This window comes from Palaemon carinicauda, chromosome 19 (assembly GCF_036898095.1).
Source record: "Palaemon carinicauda isolate YSFRI2023 chromosome 19, ASM3689809v2, whole genome shotgun sequence".
Lineage (NCBI taxonomy): Eukaryota > Metazoa > Arthropoda > Malacostraca > Decapoda > Palaemonidae > Palaemon > Palaemon carinicauda.
The window spans coordinates 60,901,755-60,919,695 of record NC_090743.1 but is presented as its reverse complement, the minus strand read 5'-3'; positions in this window follow the sequence as shown (position 1 = coordinate 60,919,695).

The window sequence follows — 17,941 nt, the reverse complement described above, 5'->3', positions numbered from 1 at the left end:
AAATTGCGGCTAGTCCCCACCACCAGGATGACGTACCTGGGGATGGTGTTAGATTCCCAGCTGGTGAGAGCCTTCCCTTCCCAGGAGAGGCTGAACAACCTGGACCAGGTGATTCGACTGTTCCTAGCCGGTACGCCGATGAGAGCCAAGGATTGGCAGAGATTAGTGGGTCACCTGATCTCTGAGAAGTTGGTTCTTCAGGGCAGGCTCAAGCTCAGACCGGTTCAATGGAACCTGAAAGACCTCTGGTCAGAGGTAGAGTCCCCGCAGAAGATAGTCCCGGTGTCTCCTTCCTCCAAGGATGCTCTCTCTGGTGGTCCGACAGAAGGCATACGTTGAAAGGAATTCCATTTGGCTCCCCTCCTCCGGAGAGGCTGCTCTTCACGGACGCATCGAAGGAGGGGTGGGGAGCTCACCTCCTCGAGGAAACAGCGTAGGGGGAATGGTCAGTGGAGGAAAAGGCCCGGCACATCAATCTTCTGGAGCTCATGGCAGTACAGAGGGCATTGGTAAGTTTCGCCCGTCTCCTCCGGGGGAACTCGGTAGCCCTCATGTGCGACAACGCCACGGTGGTAGCGTAAATCAAGAAACCGGGAGAATTAAGGTCAAGGGAGTTGTGCGACCTCACGGCTTAAGTCCTAATGTGGGCCGAAAGGAACGACATTCTCCTAACGGCCAGGTTCATCCCCGGAGAAAGGAACGTCCTGGCGGACGGACTAAGCAGGACAGGCCAAGTAGTGGGCTCAGAATGGTCCCTTCACCCACAAGTGGCACAGGAAGTCCTCCGTCGTTGGGGCTCCCCAACGGCTTCGCCACAAGACTCAACGCAAAGCTCCTTGTATTCTGGTCTCCGGTACCAGATCCGACGGCAGCCTTCGAGGACGCCTTCCAGCACCCTTGGGACAATCTCGACGTCTACGCCTTTCCCCCCTTCGGGATAATCAGACAGGTTCTCAACAGGCTAAGACAGTCAAAGTCCACAGAGATGACTTTGGTAGCGCCCTGGTGGCCGGAGAGGGAGTGGTTCGCGGATCTTCAGGACCTAGCCACCCTTCCTCCGTAGCCCTTACTGGCAAGAGAAGACCTGCACTTCCAAAGGGTGCACGAAAACCCTCAGGGGCTGAGGCTACACGCATGGAGGCTATCAAGCGCCTGTTAAGGAAGGAAGGCTTCTCGGACAAAACAGCGGATAGGATGTCGGGGTATCTGCGGAAGTCCTCTTGCGTTGTGTACCAGGCGAAATGGGTATCCTTTGTCAAGTGGTGTGCAACTCAGAATCTGCGGCCCTTAGACGCTTCGGTTCACAATATCGCAGGCTTCCTAGTACACTTGAGGGATGACCTAGGAGTCTCCATTCCAGCCATCAAGGGAGTTCGACCGGCACTGGGCCAGGTGTTCCAACTCAAGGGCTTCAACCTGGGCACCTCGCGTCACATCTCTAAGCTCATCAGGAGCTTTGAGCAAACTTGTGACCCCCGCACCTCGAGGGTCCCCCAGTGGGATGTAGCCAAGGTCCTCAAAGCCCTCTCACGGCCCCCGTTCGAGCCACTCATAGATATTTTGGACAAGGATCTCACCCTCAAAGCCGTCTTCTTGCTAGCCCTGGCCTCAGCGAAACGAATGAGTGAGCTCCACGGTGTGTCCTTCGAGGTGTCGCACTCGAAAGGGTGGAAGGACTTGACGTTCAAGTTCTTGCCGGAGTTCTTAGCAAAGACCCAGAACCCTGCAATTGTGGACCCTAGGTTCGAAGACTTCTCAATTCCGGCTATTCCGCGTTCGGACAACCCGGTAGACCTGCTCTTGTGCCCCGTAAGGACTGTCAGGAAGTACCTTAGTAGGACGGCCAAACTCAGACCGGCCGTGAAGAGTTTGTTTGTGTCCACAGGCTCAGTCAAGAAGGCAGTTTCTAAAAACACCATATCCTTCGGGCTGCGTCAGGTGATCAAGAGGTCTTATGAGATTGAGGGCTCTACGGTGGCTGGGACCCCGAGACCCCATGATATTAGGAGCCTTAGCACGTCCTTACTATTTGACACCAACATGGCAGTAGGCCAGATCTTACGGGCGGGCACTTGGGCTAGGAAGTCCATCTTTACAGCCCATTACCTCAAGGACTGTACGAGGAAGTCCCAGGATGCCTTCTCCATCGGGCCAGTCATTTCAGCTATGCAACAGGTTTAGTAGATTGGGCCCCGGGGTAGCCCGTGGGAAGTAATCGCAAGCGACACAGGTTCCTCCTTACTATCCCACCTTCCTTACTACCCTCTATTCCTTTCCCAAGACCCCATCCTTTATTCCCCATCCTTACATGAGAGAATGGGACGTTGAGGCACATCATGTCTGGATTATAAATAAAAAGGTGAGTTGCACATAAGGTAGACTTTTGCGTGCTTTCCCCTACTCTCCTACCTCTCCCTGGGCGTCCAGACCTAGTCTCCTATCTAGGTCATGTACCCCAGTAAGTCTCGAATATTCCGATCTGTAAGCCACTCCCTTCTCCTAAAGTATAAGTCTCCTAAAAAAGTAGTTCGAGGTAAGTACTCCGTGTTGGAACAAATCACAAATTTTAAGTAATTTGTATTTTTCCTAACAGTACTTAACTTGAACTACTTTCGGGTTATGGCCCTCCCATCCTACCCCGAGTATCTTACAGGAGTTCGAGGATGACTTAAACATACGCTTACTGACTAACAAGCGCGACCCCATGCGCTGACCCAGGGTCGCCCCAGGGCGAGTATCCTTCCGCCCCGGAGTGCCCCTGCGAGGTAGCGGAGAGAGGGGGAACTACGCAAAATTCTTGGTCGGTGATTAAGGAGATTCCCAGATTCTCCTAAGAAAGTAGTTCGAGGTAAGTACTGTTAGAAAAATACAAATTACTTAAAATTTGTGATATATATATATATATATATATATATATATATATATATATATATATATATATATATATATATATAGTATGTTTGTCTTGTGGTATTTAGAACTCTTTGGTAGGTAGTTGGTTGGACAGGGCACCAGCCGCCGTTGAGATGCCACCGGTAGAGAGTTATTGTCTCCTTTGATTGGTCAGACAGTACTACAGTGGATCCTTCTCTATGGTTACTGCTCATTTTTTCTTTGCCTATATATACACCAAATAGTCTGGCCTATACTTTACGCATCCTCCTCTGTCCTCATGCACCTGACAACAACAACAATAATAATAATAATAATAATAATAATAATAATAATAATATCATTGAATGGTTTGGGAATCATCCCACCAATTTTCAGTATGTATAACTATATAAGAAACGCTCAAGTAACATAATACCCCTCCCCCCCATCGGCGTGTCCAGGGAGACTGGGCATCACCCCTCGAAGTCTAAAATCCCTTCATCACCGTCCATGCCCCTCAGGGGCATCAATTATGAGGTTATCTGGGCATCAGGGTATTGCAGTGGACTTTCGGTCCTCTGGATGCTGGTTGGGTTGTGAACGTCCTTGAACCTTTTTCTAGCTCAAACACACCCTCTGAATCTCTCCCCTCCCCTTCTCTGTCCTCTCTCCCTTCCCCACTTTCCCCCTAACTACATGGGAAGAGAGAAAGAGAGAGAGAGAGAGAGAGAGAGAGAGAGAGAGAGAGAGAGAGAGAGAGAGAGAGAGAGAGAGGGGGGGGGTTCTTTTCATATCACTGCAATAGGGTGATGTGTGAGGCTCGGTCTAATCTGCTTTATCTGATCCTTACTTTAAAGATGATATAATTATTGACGAAATTATTATTATTATTATTATTATTATTATTATTATTATTACTGTTGTTATTACAGTATTATTATTATTATTATTATGATTATTATTATTATGGTATGACTGTTTTACTGTGTAAGTGAAGTAAATCGGACTTGTTACCGCAAAACGTTTAAAGAAAGAAGAAAAATAATGCCCGGTTTCAGTTTTCTTCGTCTTTATGGTTTATGCATCCAATCTCCCCTTATACTCTTACCCCACTCCTACCCAATACCCAACTCCATACCATCTTTCCCCAATTCCCCTGTAGTTGGGTATCTTACATGCCACCTTCCTCAGTGTGTCAGTGGCACGAAATCTCTCTCTCTCTCTCTCTCTCTCTCTCTCACGACCCAGTCTTCGAGAGTTTAGGCGTCTAGTCTGGTCCAACCCGCCTCCTTCAATGCTGGTGGGTGGATGGGTGAGTGGGCGGGCCTTTTGTGTTCCGAAGTCAGGGCTAGTGTGCAGTGTCGAGGTTATTTGAAAGAGGGTATGAAATTTGGGAAAAGAAAGATCGAAATTTATTTTGTGTAGAGACTATATTTTCCATTGTCATTTTGGTTTAGGTGTTCAGCTCAGTCTTTTATTTCAATGTTGTTATGGTACGTCATTCGATAAAAAAGGAATGATTTAGTTAATTCTCTCTCTCTCTCTCTCTCTCTCTCTCTCTCTCTCTCTCTCTCTGGTTTATCAACTAATTTTGAAAGATTTCTGAGAAGTAAAAGGATAAATTGTTGTGCTGATTATATATTTTATATTGATATGGTCCCTGAATACCATTCAGACCAGTTTTCATGAAGCACCCCCAAATGAGTATTGAGCAATATTGAGGCTAAGCTCAGGCCCTAAAGTTTGTCACCAGCATTGGATATTAGTTGTTGGCTTTACTTATTTCACTTGTGTGTTGTGTTTGTTGAGAATCTGTGATTATTTTAATGATGATATTGATAATGAATATTACTACTAATACAAATTGGTATATCTTCCATCCTTTGTACAACGTTTGGATATTTTTTAATCCTAGGGTTCCGTGAGGTTGGACAAACATTTTTACAGCACTAAAGATAACGATAAAAGTCTAGAGCAACAATCTGTTGATATAAACTGGAATTAGAAATGAAACACTTTTCTGCTGAAAGCAGAGTTGTCTAATGTTAAATTAGGTTCAAATTTTTGTTTAAGATTGATGGAAACGTTTTATATAGAAAAACTTGACCCTAGGTTAAACTTCGGCAACTCTGGTTTCAGCAGAAAAGTGTTTACTTTCTAATTCTAATTCATATTAAATTATTGATGCTCTAGACTTTTATCAATATTTTTAGTGTTGTACAAATATATACTTCCAACTTCACAGAGGCTGGTGATAGACAAATGTACGAAACATTGGGTAAAGGAGATGGAATATTGATAATGATGATAATACATGAGGTGTAGGAAATGATGCTGTATAAGTTATGGGATACATGTTGCTGATAAAGGTTTATATGTACAGAAGAACATGTCCGTGATGCATTATAGTCATATATTGAATAAGATGCTCAATTGTAAAAACAAAAACGCATTGTTGTTATTGTTTTGTTGTTGGTGGTAATGTTGTTATTGTTCTACATCGCTCGTTTCAACCTCATTATCTTCACGTACAATGTTTGCCAGCTTAGCCACATGTTTACCGACTGTGCATCATACCCAGACTCTTTATCCAAGTAAAGACGGCTCATTTCTTGTTGATTTGATGACGTCACTCAGATGAGTACCGTAATTTACTCGTAATTATGATGACTAGTTCATTATCATCACTGCTCATAATGCCATAATTATTATAGTACTCGTGGCTCTCTCTCTCTCTCTCTCTCTCTCTCTCTCTCTCTCTCTCTCTCTCTCTCTCAATGCTAAACATTTACTCCATCCTTTCATCCATACCGCCAGAACCTTTTAAACCTGGCTACTTCGGAAAAACATTCCATTTTTACCAACATATCGTCACCAGGTGAAGTAGTCAAACTCTAGAAAAGGCCCTGGGGAGGCTGATGGGTGTAAGGGGTTCATTATGACTGATCAGGCCATCAATCACTCACTTCAATCGTCTTCTAAGAGAGAGAGGAAGAGGGAAGGTCTGAAAGATGGGGATCCGGGGATAGTAGGCCAAGGGGGTGTTTGGAAGGGACGATGAAGTGGTCACGTGACTAGGGAATATGCAGCTTCTGATTTGGCTATTTGTTTTTATGGGAGCAATAAAGGAGTATATACTTGTGTGTGTATATATATATATATATATATATATATATATATATATATACTTTATATATATATGTATATACATTATGTATGTATATATAGATAAATATTCTATATTAGTGTCAAACAACACTTACCACTTCAAAGTTGAAATTGTACAACTTCCTATGTGAGAGAGAGAGAGAGAGAGAGAGAGAGAGAGAGAGAGAGATTCTAAGGATAGTCACAAGAAATTGAACCAAAAAGCATCAAGAATAATAGGATAGTAATATGAGCGCTTGAATATGTTAAGATTGTGCGCGCGACTCTTCAAATAATTGCACCAGACATTTCTCCAAGTCACGGCCTCATTACTGTCTGTCCGCTAAGCTTGCTAAGTCTCTCTCTCTCTCTCTCTCTCTCTCTCTCTCTTTGGTTTTTGTGATTGTCTTTTAACTCTACAGTGATATTTTACTAAAAAGTAGTAGTAAGAGAGAGAGAGAGAGAGAGAGAGAGAGAGAGAGAGAGAGAGAAAATCTGAAGTAAACAAAGTAAAAATAGAGGTAAACGTAAATATCATTGATTTTTTTACTCGTTGAAACTTGGCGTTATTTTCGCGCGTTCGAACGCGCCAGCTTTTATTAATGTGAGAGAGTGGCCCTTTGGAATTCCTCTTCAGCAATATGCTGTTTGGTATCAAGGTCAGTAAGACGATTCAATAGGAGACATATATGCTCTCTCTCTCTCTCTCTCTCTCTCTCTCTCTCTCTCTCTCCATACACATACACTTGTGTATGTATATTTAGATGCATATTAATATATGTTTAGATAGTTGTGCAATATAGATGCGAAATTTAAGATCATCTTTTAAATACATGAATGATTTTTAAAGTCTTCACAGCATTTCATGAAGATTCCGATTCCATCCTTTGCAGCCGGACCGACGTCGGTTCCTCAGGAACGCTATCTCTTGTTTAAAGCAGACCTAATTGTGAAGCTTGTTATGTATAAGGCCTACCACTTTGGGAACTGCCAGATGCCCCGGGTAATATATATATATATATATATATGTATATATATATATATATAATATACATATATATATATATATATATGTATGTATATATATTGTGATTATTTTGTTCAAGTATTAGAGAAAGAAAAGTGTCGTAATACATTGATAACGAGTAACATTGCTATTATTTACAATCGGCTTTACTCACTGTTATTTGGCTAATTACAGTTCAAGCTACAGAAGATGTGCCCAGTGACGCGCGTAAGTCCTGATTCGAAATTGATTATATGAGATATGAATACTTCATATAGATTGCAAGTTATTGTATCAGATAGATCTGTGACCACTATTCTTTTTATTTAATCATAAACATATACTTATTGTTACGTTTATTCCTTGTTTTCTTTTTGTTTTAGTTATCATCTATTGAATTCTTTTTCACTTCCTTTTTTTTTTCTCCTTACCTTTGATTCTGTTTCAAATTTGTCAAGTGTACAAAGTGAATAGTAATGTTTGCACTACTGTTTAATTAGGTCATAATAATTACATTACACCAGAAATCCACGGTCAAACACATTCGCATGTTCACACGATCTCTCAGACTATGAATATATATATATATATATATATATACCCACAATGTTGAAACTACGTTTTTTGGCGCTTATGAATAAGCAGTATTGAGAAAATTATTCCATTGAATGTTTTTGAGATACCGAGATCATAAATTTCAGAAAATATGAATTTATATATATTGCATAGCGTGATTAATGATGTGCCGGTAAAAATACATTCAACGTCAGAATTATTATTTCAGTTTGAATAAAACATAATTTGTTGATTCAGGTTAAGCTGTGTAGAGCGTCTTGATTAATGAATAATCAAGAGAAGAATATGATATTTGTATTTAGTATTTGCTAATTCGTCGTGAATTAATTAATATTGCCGTGTTAATGGTGAATAATCTAATGAGGGAAATGAGGGTTGATATTGTTTTTTATTATTTATTTTCCTATGTATGTTTACTTATCCTAAGCGATGGTGAGCTGAGCTACCAGTAATTTTATGTACTTATACTACCGAATGAAATATAGTTCCTTATTCATTTGAATAATAATCATCATCATTATCAGCTGTAACTAGTCCACTGAAGGGCAAAGGCTCAGACATGTCCTTCCACACGCCTATGTCTATGGTATTTCTATGCCAGTCTATATCCGCAAATTTTCTTAGCTCATCAATCCATCGTCTTCTCTTCCTTCCTCTGCTTCTTTTGCAATCCATAGGGACCCATTCTGTTATTCATACAGGTCATCTATTATCAGTCACTCTCATTATATCTCCTACCCGTGTAAGTTCTTTTTCTTACATGTTAAAATATCCTCTAGTTTAGTTTGCTCTCGTATCCATGTTGTTCTTTTTCTCTCTCTTTGTGTTATTCCCCTCAGTATTTTTCCATAGCTCTATGAGTTGTAACTAGCTTATCTTTTAAGGCTTTAGTAGTATGACTTAGTATATTTATAGACTGTTCATTCATTTCTTTAGCTCAAGATTCCTCAGGTCTTATGCAAGTCAGGTACAGTACGACCTCTTTGGAAATAAGTCCATCTGTCTTAAATGTTGTCATGCAGCAGCATCCATTGATTGATGCAAGGTCGTAGATAGATTGACTTACCAGTGGTTCTGATCTTATGGTATTTTGAATGTATACAAAGATGCTCTCTCTCTCTCTCTCTCTCTCTCTCTCTCTCTCTCTCTCTCTCTCTCTACACACACACAATCCTTTTTTTTATTTAGTTTAAAGTAATTTTCACTTTAGTTTTCATGAACATTAAAACCTCATAGAGTTCCAGTATACTTATTATTTGGTATCATTAACCATTATAACATTATAACAATATTATATATATATATATGTGTGTGTATATGTATATGTATATATATATATATATATATATATATATATATATATATATATATATATTCCGATACGAATACTTCCCACGTCCAATTGATAGGAATACTCTCTGTCATGTCTCTACCGACCAGAGATTTTCCGTCCCCACAAGCCACCATTCCCCTGATCCTTCTAACCCCTTCACACCTGTGCGACCCTGACCTCTTTTGTTTCCTAGCATTCCCCAAGCATAAGCTTTCCCAGCATGCTCCAAGCGTAAGCTTGGGCCAAGTTCGGCCAACGGTCAACCTTCCATGTCAACAACAACCATTCTCTATCTGGTCGTGGTGTCGACAACACGTCTTGCTTACTATGTCAGTTTTCCTTTGTAACCTTGTGTGTGTTATCGTGCGTGGATTTCGTGATCCTCGATCTCCACTATGGATCATGTGCGAGTGTAACGTCGTTGCCCAGGAGTTAGGGGAAGATATGTGCTGCTTTTTTTTCCCACGTGGAAGTAGATCCTCATGTGTTGTATACCTCGTGTCGGGGCCGTGTGTATTCTCGTAACAACACGTGAGATGAGTGTGTGGGTTGGAGTGATGCTCAGTGGGCCAAGATGGCCACCAAATTGAAGAAAAAGACCAACAGGGACAAGTTAACCTCGAGGAAGGGCAGTGGTTCGCGCCCTTCCTCGGCCTATTCATCCATGCTTAGTGTTGCACGTCCCTCTCTGTCCCCTGTGTTACCTGTGATAGCGGAGGATGTAAAGATGGGGCCAGAAAGAGGTTCTCACATTTCGCACCCTGGAGCGAGGAGTCATTCTCCTCCCAGAGTGGATGGTGGAACCATCTTCTTGACCTTCCTGTTGCTGGGGAGGTCCACAGAGAAGTTTGTGGGCACATTACAAGGTGTAATGTCTAACTACGAGCGCTTGCTCTAGAGTTGTGAGGCTCGACCAGCATCCGGATGAAAATTATCCCCGCTCAGAAGCCTCTCGTGGTAACCATAAATCCAAACTCGCCATTCCGCTGATAGAATGGCAAGGAAATTCGGGTCTGATGAGTCCTAAGAGCCACCAATCCTCCGCTCGGCGCGGTCTTATGGCCGGTTACCTACAACAGGGACTGGCTCTTTGGTCCCTCAGTGGACAGAGGATCCGTTCTCAGCTCTCATAACGCTATGTTCATCCCCCACTCAGCAGCGTTTGACAGCCGATCTGACCCCGTGGGAGCAAGAGGCCTTTTCAGGCACACCCAGGACTCCATTCAGGTCCCCGCTTAGAGATCCATTGCTGGGTTGGGGAGCCTCGGAGCTGATCCTCCAAACTCCCTGGGAAGAATTTTTCCCAGCGAACGGTGCTGGGTTTCCTCCCCCAGGGACATCAGCCTTTTGAGAGGAACTTGGCTGCCCCCAGCTCCCTGGACAATAGGCTGTCAGGAGGGACCACGGGCTTCGCTGTCCAGGAGGAGCAAGCCATGGAAGCAGCCGCAGGGGATGCCACTCTGTGGTTGGACCTCTGGTCCACGGCCCTAGTGTCCTTCACCATGGAGAACAACGTGAGGAACAACCAGGTAAGAGAGCAGTTCCAGGAGTTAGCAGTCTCGGGGTTGTGGTCTGTAGCCTTCTTGGCGGGGCAATCGTACACCGTGCTGTCAAACTGGGTCCTACGAAGGAGGGACGTAGTTCTTTATAGGTTACTTAGGCAACTCCCAGACAGGGAGCTGAGGGTTCTTGAGGGATGACCCTATCGCCAGGGAGGCTCTCATCCCCGAGGACATGGTGGAAGATGCCCTAGAAAAGTGGAGGAAGGAGAGGCACGACTTGATGTTCCTCAGTAACCCAGGGCTCAGTCAAGTGGGCGGCCTCTTATGCCTCCGCCTATAGATCCGTGCTCGTCCCGGTGTTCCCATCGGACGCAGCCCCCCTTGGGAGGACAGAGACCAGCCCCTGGAGGCAGTAAGAGGAGAGCCCCAGCCAACCGAGGGCCACGTAGCAGCCGATTCTTTAAGAAGTAGGGGCGAAGCCCCCCCTGCACCCTACACTGGTAGGTGGATGCCTCAACACATGGTGGAACAACTGGGTAAAGGCAGGGGCAGACCATTGGACGGTTCAAGTGTTGCTGCACGGCTATTGCATCCCCTTCAAGGGCCCCACACCTCCTTTGGTTTCTGGACTCGAGGTCTCCCCCCCTACTCCCCAAAGAAGAAACACGGCGCAGAGCCTTAGAGAGGGAGGTTCAGGACCTCCTCTCCTAAAGGGCCATTCAGGCGTCACCCCCCGAAACAGCCAGGCTTCTTCAGCCGCATGTTCCTGGTGGAGATTGATTGATTGATTGATTTGAGGTTTTCTGGCATCCTGACTCCTCGTGGAAAAGGCCTCAGGTGGGTGGCGACCAGTCATAGACCTTTCAGCTCTCTACCGTTTCGTCGCCAAGACCACGTTCAAATGGAAACAGCCAGGTCGGTCCTAGCAGCCATCAGGGAAGGGGACTTTATGCTATCCCTGGACCTCAAGGACGCATATTTTCAAATCACAGTACACCCGTCCAACAGGAACCTCCTCAAGTTCAATTGGGGAGAAGTCTTCCAGTTCCACACCCTCTACTTTGGCCTGTTGACTGCGCCTCAGGTCCTTACAAGAGTTTTTTCCCTGGTCTCTGAGTGGGCCCACAAGAGAGGGATAAGATTGTTGAGATATCTCGATGACTGGTTGCTCCTCTCAGAGCCCAGGGAGCATTTTTCGGATCAAAGGGACAAATTAGTGGCCTTCTGTACGGAACTGGGAGTGGAGTTCAACTGGGAGAAGTCGAAACTCTCCCCAACCACGAGGACAGTGTACCTGGGAAAGGAAATTTTCTCCGTGCAAGCAAAGGCCTTCCTGACGAAGGAGAGGATTAGCAATTTGGAAAACATGACGGAGCCCTTCACTAGGGGGAATTGCTAAAGGCGTGGCAGAGACTGGTACGCCACCTGGTGTCTCTGGAGAAACTCGTGCCCAAGGGAACACTGATACTACGCCCAGCCCAGTGGGACTTGAAAGAGATACTGGCCCTGGGAAGACAGTACCCTTCGCCAAAGAGGCTACCATCCCAGTCAACCAGGGAGGCTCTCCAGTGGTGGCTGGACCCAATGAACAACTGAGCAGGGGTCTCGCTGCTGGATCCTTCGCTGGAACTGCTTTTGTTCATGGACACATCCAGCGAGGGATGGGAAGCCCACCTTCCGGACAGGAGGGCCGAGGGCCGTTGGTCCCTGGAAGTGAAGACCCTCCACATAAACGAACTCGAGCTGCTGACGGTTCAGAAGGCTCTCTGCGTCCAGGGGACACGTTAGTGGTGAGAAGGGTGGCCCTGATCAGTGACAATGCTACCGTCTATGCATACTTCAAGGAGCAGGGTGGCCTGCGATCCCGTCGGATCCACGACCCGGCATTAGACATCTTATCGTGGGCCGAGGACAATGCCATCTCCCTGACGGCCAGGTACATCCCGGAGAAATGGAATGTGGTTACAGATGGCCTCAGCATTTAGGGACAAGTATTACCGGGGGACTGGTCCCTTCACCCAGAGGCAGTAAGGGTGGTGATAAAAAGGGAAAAGCGGTGGATCTCCGTGCCTGGACCTCTTTACGACACAAATGAATGCAAAACTGCTGGTCTTTTGCTCCTCAGTGCCGGACCCAGCAGCAGCTCTGGAAGACGGGTTCCAACATTCGTGGGACAGTCTCGACGCGTACATCTTTCCGCCATTTGCCCTTCTTCGGCAGACCCTGAACAGGCTTCAGGAGGCAAAGCAGGATAAGTTGACCCTAATAGCTCTGTGGTGGCCGGAAAAAGAGTGGTTCACGGACCTGAGATCCTTGGCACCGGAGCCTCCGTGCCCCCTGCCTCTTAGACATGATCTGCTAAGGCAGCCTCTCTTCCAGAAGTTCCATGAAGGCCTCCAATACCTCTCCCTTCACGCGTGAAGATTATCCAGCATTTACTAAGGAAGGAGGGGCACTACAAGAGGGCAGCCGGCCAGATGACCTGAAATCTAAGGCAATCCTCGACGGCGAGATGGGCAACCTTCTGAAATGGTGCAAATTTGACTTGAAATAATCATATGAAGGGACGTGATAGGCATTCTGTGTCGGCTTTTACGTGGTGGTGATTTGTCCGCTACGGTGTTAATGTACCTATTTCTCTTGAATTCCTTATAGGATAACCTTTTCCGTTTATCCCCATTAAACCAAGAGTCTAAGTGTCTCCTGAGAGGAATATAATAAATGGGTTTTTAGACCTTTCTGGAGATTATTTCTTGCCGAAGCACTACTGCACTTTTAATTAAGCGATCTTTGTAAACAGTTGCGTTTATATTGGTAGAGAGAAAATGTGAAAGAGATATACCTAAGTTAATGAATAGAATTATCAGTAGCTACTTAATTTATCCTCTATCCATATTTTAAACCTTCGCTTTTTCTTATGAAGAGAATTCATAAAACTTAATTAGAATATTAATTTTTTAACTTTTGTTTCAGTATCTGTTTATTTTCAGAATACAAGATACTATTGCATGAATAAGGCAGAATAATGTGTGGTTTTAAAAGATAAAATATACCATGAAAAAGGAGAGGAAACTTAAGGAAATCATAACTTGGTGAATGAAAATGTGAGGGGAAAACCTAAAATAGAGCGCAATGAAATGTATATTAAAAACTTGGGAAATGCAATTAGTTTATCTTTATAATATAAAAGTGATCAAGGGACGAAGTATGGATTACTGTATGTGTCAAAATAGGTGAGTCAACCCCGTCAGCATGCTAGACCGTCCCCACACACGCACGAGACTAGCGGGACATACTGCCAATCGCAACAGAATTGGGCTGTCCGGTCTAACATGCTGATAGGATGAGAGGACAGGCTAGTTGCGACGGGTTTGTCCTTTTTACCCCCCCCCTTCCATTGCCTAGTTAAGGCACACGCGCACACACACACACACACACACATATATATATATATATATATATATATATATATATATATATATATATATATATATATATATACAAACATAATATATCATATCTTATCGACTATTATAGGGAGGAAGAGAGGTATATGCAGGTTGATTTTAATCCGTAAAAAATACTTTGGTCTCATTCATAAAAAAAGTTACTTCAGTATGGTAATCTTTTACCAGAATTACGTTGTATTATGATGCTTTTGTGATGGGGAACTCGGCACTCGAATGTGAGCTTGTGACCTTATCCTGGTATGCAGTGTAGATACGGCATTTGTTGTACTGTGATTCCCAAATGTGCTGGTGTTGGAGAACTAGTATATGTGCGTATGCCCATATGTATTAACGCACACACACACACACACACATATATATATATATATATATATATATATATATACATATATATATATATATATATATATGTGACTGAAAATAAGTATGAGTAAAACTAGATAATAATCAATGAATATGCTGACAACAAATAAGAGTTATGGAGGAACTTCAAGTCTAGAAATTGTTAATGAATATACCTACTTAGGACAGGCAGTAAGTATTCCCCCTGGACACAAAACATTTGGTAAACATTTTTTAAACAAAATGAGATTATGTAAAGTAAAATGCGAATTTCACTTTAAAAAAAGTATTTAATCAGATGGTCCTACCAATTTTAACTTATACATCAGAAAATCAGAGCCTTACTAAAGCCTTAGGCTTAGAACATAGCTAGTTACAACTCAATGAGCTATAGAAAGAATAATGATGGGAGTAACACTAAGAGACAGAAAAGAGCAACATGGGTATGAGACCAAACTACAGTATAGGATATTCTAACAATGTGTAAGAAAAAGAAATGGACATGTGCGGGGCATATAATGAGCATGACAGATAGTAGATGGACATTAAGAATAACTGAATGGGTCATTAAAGATTATAAAAGAGGCATGAGAAGACGATGGATTGACGAACTAAGAAAGTTTGCGGGTGTGGACTGGCATAGAAAGACCATTAACAGACACAAGTGGATGGACACCTCTGAGACCTCTGATCTGCAGTGGACTAGTAATGGCCAAAGAGACGTGTATATATATATATATATATATATATATATATATATATATATATATATATATATAAACACACAAAACAAATTAATGCAACTGTTTCTTGTCCACTGCAGTCTTGGGCTTAGCCATTTTTCATCACCACGCGGGCAACTGCAGATTGATGATAATGGGAGACTTTAGTCTGACCGCTCACAGCAAACCAACCTAGTATAGGTGGCCCTAACTAGCACAGCTTTGTTGATCATAGCGATACACAAACTCACCACGTTTAGGTATCCCCACTCAAAAAGGGTTACATACTGTATGTGTAGACTATATGTATATATATGTGTGTATGTATGTATGTATATATGTATATGATTGAATTGTTGGTGTTTTTTGTTAATGGGTATTCAAGGCAAAACGTAAAGGCATTGCATTGATGGAAGTGGTAACTTTTAATTAATGGTAATATCATTACATATATACAGACACAAAGTATTTTATTAGTAGTACTCGATGGATTAGGTATAGTAATGAAATATAATTCCTCATTTTTATATCATTTAATGAAAAAATGTATACTGCAGTTACCGCACCCGATGCCTTGGCCCTCCTTATTCGGGGAACCTGAGATCACTTAGTTTTTGCAGTGTCATTAGTTAACTGTCCTGCGAGGGAAAGAGTTTATAGTTTTTATTGATGGTTAAGTTGACGGACTTGATGTATTTAGTATTACTTATGGAATAGTGTGATACATTTGGTTTTATGAGTGTTATGTTTCCTTATGTGTTGTCTTTTGGTTTTTTGGTTGTATTTTCTCTCGCAATGTATTTGGTTTTATGAGCAGTAAATATTCTGACATGGGATGTTTTTGTTTTCAATAGTGCTATATTTCTTTCTATAATGTGTTCGAGGGTTTTCTTTTGTATATTTTTTCCGTGACGAATTTGGTTCTAAGGGTGTAATATTTCCCACGTCTGGTGTTTTTGGTTTTACTGGTGTTATGTTTCCTTGTGTGATATCTTCGGGGTTTTAGAGGTTATGAAAATGCCTTTGATAGTGTGCACCGACCCATTTTGTTTAAAGCCCTGCGTTATTATGGAGTTCCTATTAAATATGTAAATTTGAATAAGTCTGTTCTTGAGCATAGCAAGTGCAAAGTTAATGTTATCCGAGTCATATCAAATTAATTTCCAGTGTACAGTGGAGTACTCCAAGGGAATATGTTGTCACCTATGGTGTTTATCCTCCTCAGAATATAGAGTGGAAGATGAAACGTCATTGGAAGCTAAAAAGATTGATGAGGTAGAATCTTTTAAATATTTAGGAACTATGCTCTCTAATACCAGATCTTTCGAATTGGAGTTTAATGAAAGATTGAGAAATGAAAACCAGACAGTTGTTAGGAAATCAAATCGCCTGAAATTACATATAAAAGTCAGGCTATATATCAGTTTAGTGAGATTGGTGTAATTCTGCGGACATGAGTAGATTTGAGACCAAAGCCCTCAGAAGGATATTGGAAGTTAAATGGTAGGACAGGATTAGAAATGAAACTATAAGAGAGATTACTTGAGTCCCATATGTGGATGAGATCATGGTGAGAGGTAGATGGAGATGGTTTTGGGCATGCTTATCTCACTCCCCAAGATAGATTAGTTCACCAAACTTTTAACTGGTCTCCGCATGGTACTAGAAGAGTTGGAAGACACAGACCTGCATGGCTGCGGACCCTGAAGCGTGAAGTAGGAGATGATGTATAGAGTACTATTGAATTCAAAGCTCAAGATAGAGACGACTGGCGAAATCTAATCGAGGCCCTTTGCGTCAATAAGCGTAGGAGGAAGATGATGATGATGATATTTTGTTATGATTTTGGTTTTACTGGCAATATACCGTATATACCACGTTTTGTTTTACTATCACGTGTATTTCATTATAATGTTTTTTTTTTTATCTATTGTACATTGATGAGGAGAGTCAGGATGATGTTTTTAGTTTTACTTGTGACCTGTTTTTTCTTACAACGGCCTAGAATGCGCTAGTTCTGCTTGAGAAAGATTTTTAAACCACATATTTCTCTCTCTCTCTCTCTCTCTCTCTCTCTCTCTCTATATACACACACACACACAATATATATATATATATATATATATATATATATATATATATATATATATTGTGTGTGTGTGTTTATACTTATTTTATGTTGTGAGTTTTGTGTATATATAAGGTTGAAGTACATTACTTGTATAGGAAACTACAACTATAGGATTAACATCAGTGAATTTTAGCTTTTGTATATCGGCCATTTTAATCACAATGAAAATTTGGAATATTACTCAGTAAAGGACTGGAAATATTACTCTAGAAAACCAGATACTTTTATTTGAAGGCTGATTGTATCCGAGGAACATTTCTCTTATTGAAAGGGATGTGAGTGTTGCTCTCTCGGCTATACTCTCTCAAACGAGGAATTCTTTTCCTCGAAAATAACAGATAAAATATGTACTTGAAAGATGGAAACTTTCCTCCTGAAAATGTTGCTACGTTAGAGAAATGCTGCTTCCCGCGGAGCCATGGAGCAACATTGCTCCCTAAGAAACGAGAGGGTCATTGCTTCGATTGATGCTGAACCTAACAACGTCCCTCTCTCTCTCTCTCTCTCTCTCTCTCTCTCTCTCTCTCTCGTCCTCCTTGGTGCAATGTACTCTCTCTCTCTCTCTCTCTCTCTCTCTCTCTCTCTCTCTCTCTCTCTCTCTCTCTCTCTCTCTCTCTCTCTCCAGCAATTCCTTCCCGTCCTCATTATGTTTCTGCGGAATATCATATTGTTACTCCCCTTTCTTCTGTCTATTGCGGTCGTTATCCAATTCGTCTTTGTCAACTGTTCTCTTTTCGTTCATTCCACTTCCTTTCCTCCTACTTCTCTGTTCTGTCATTTGGTCTATCAGTCCTCTTGGACTTCTACATCTCTCTCTCTCTCTCTCTCTCTCTAGACT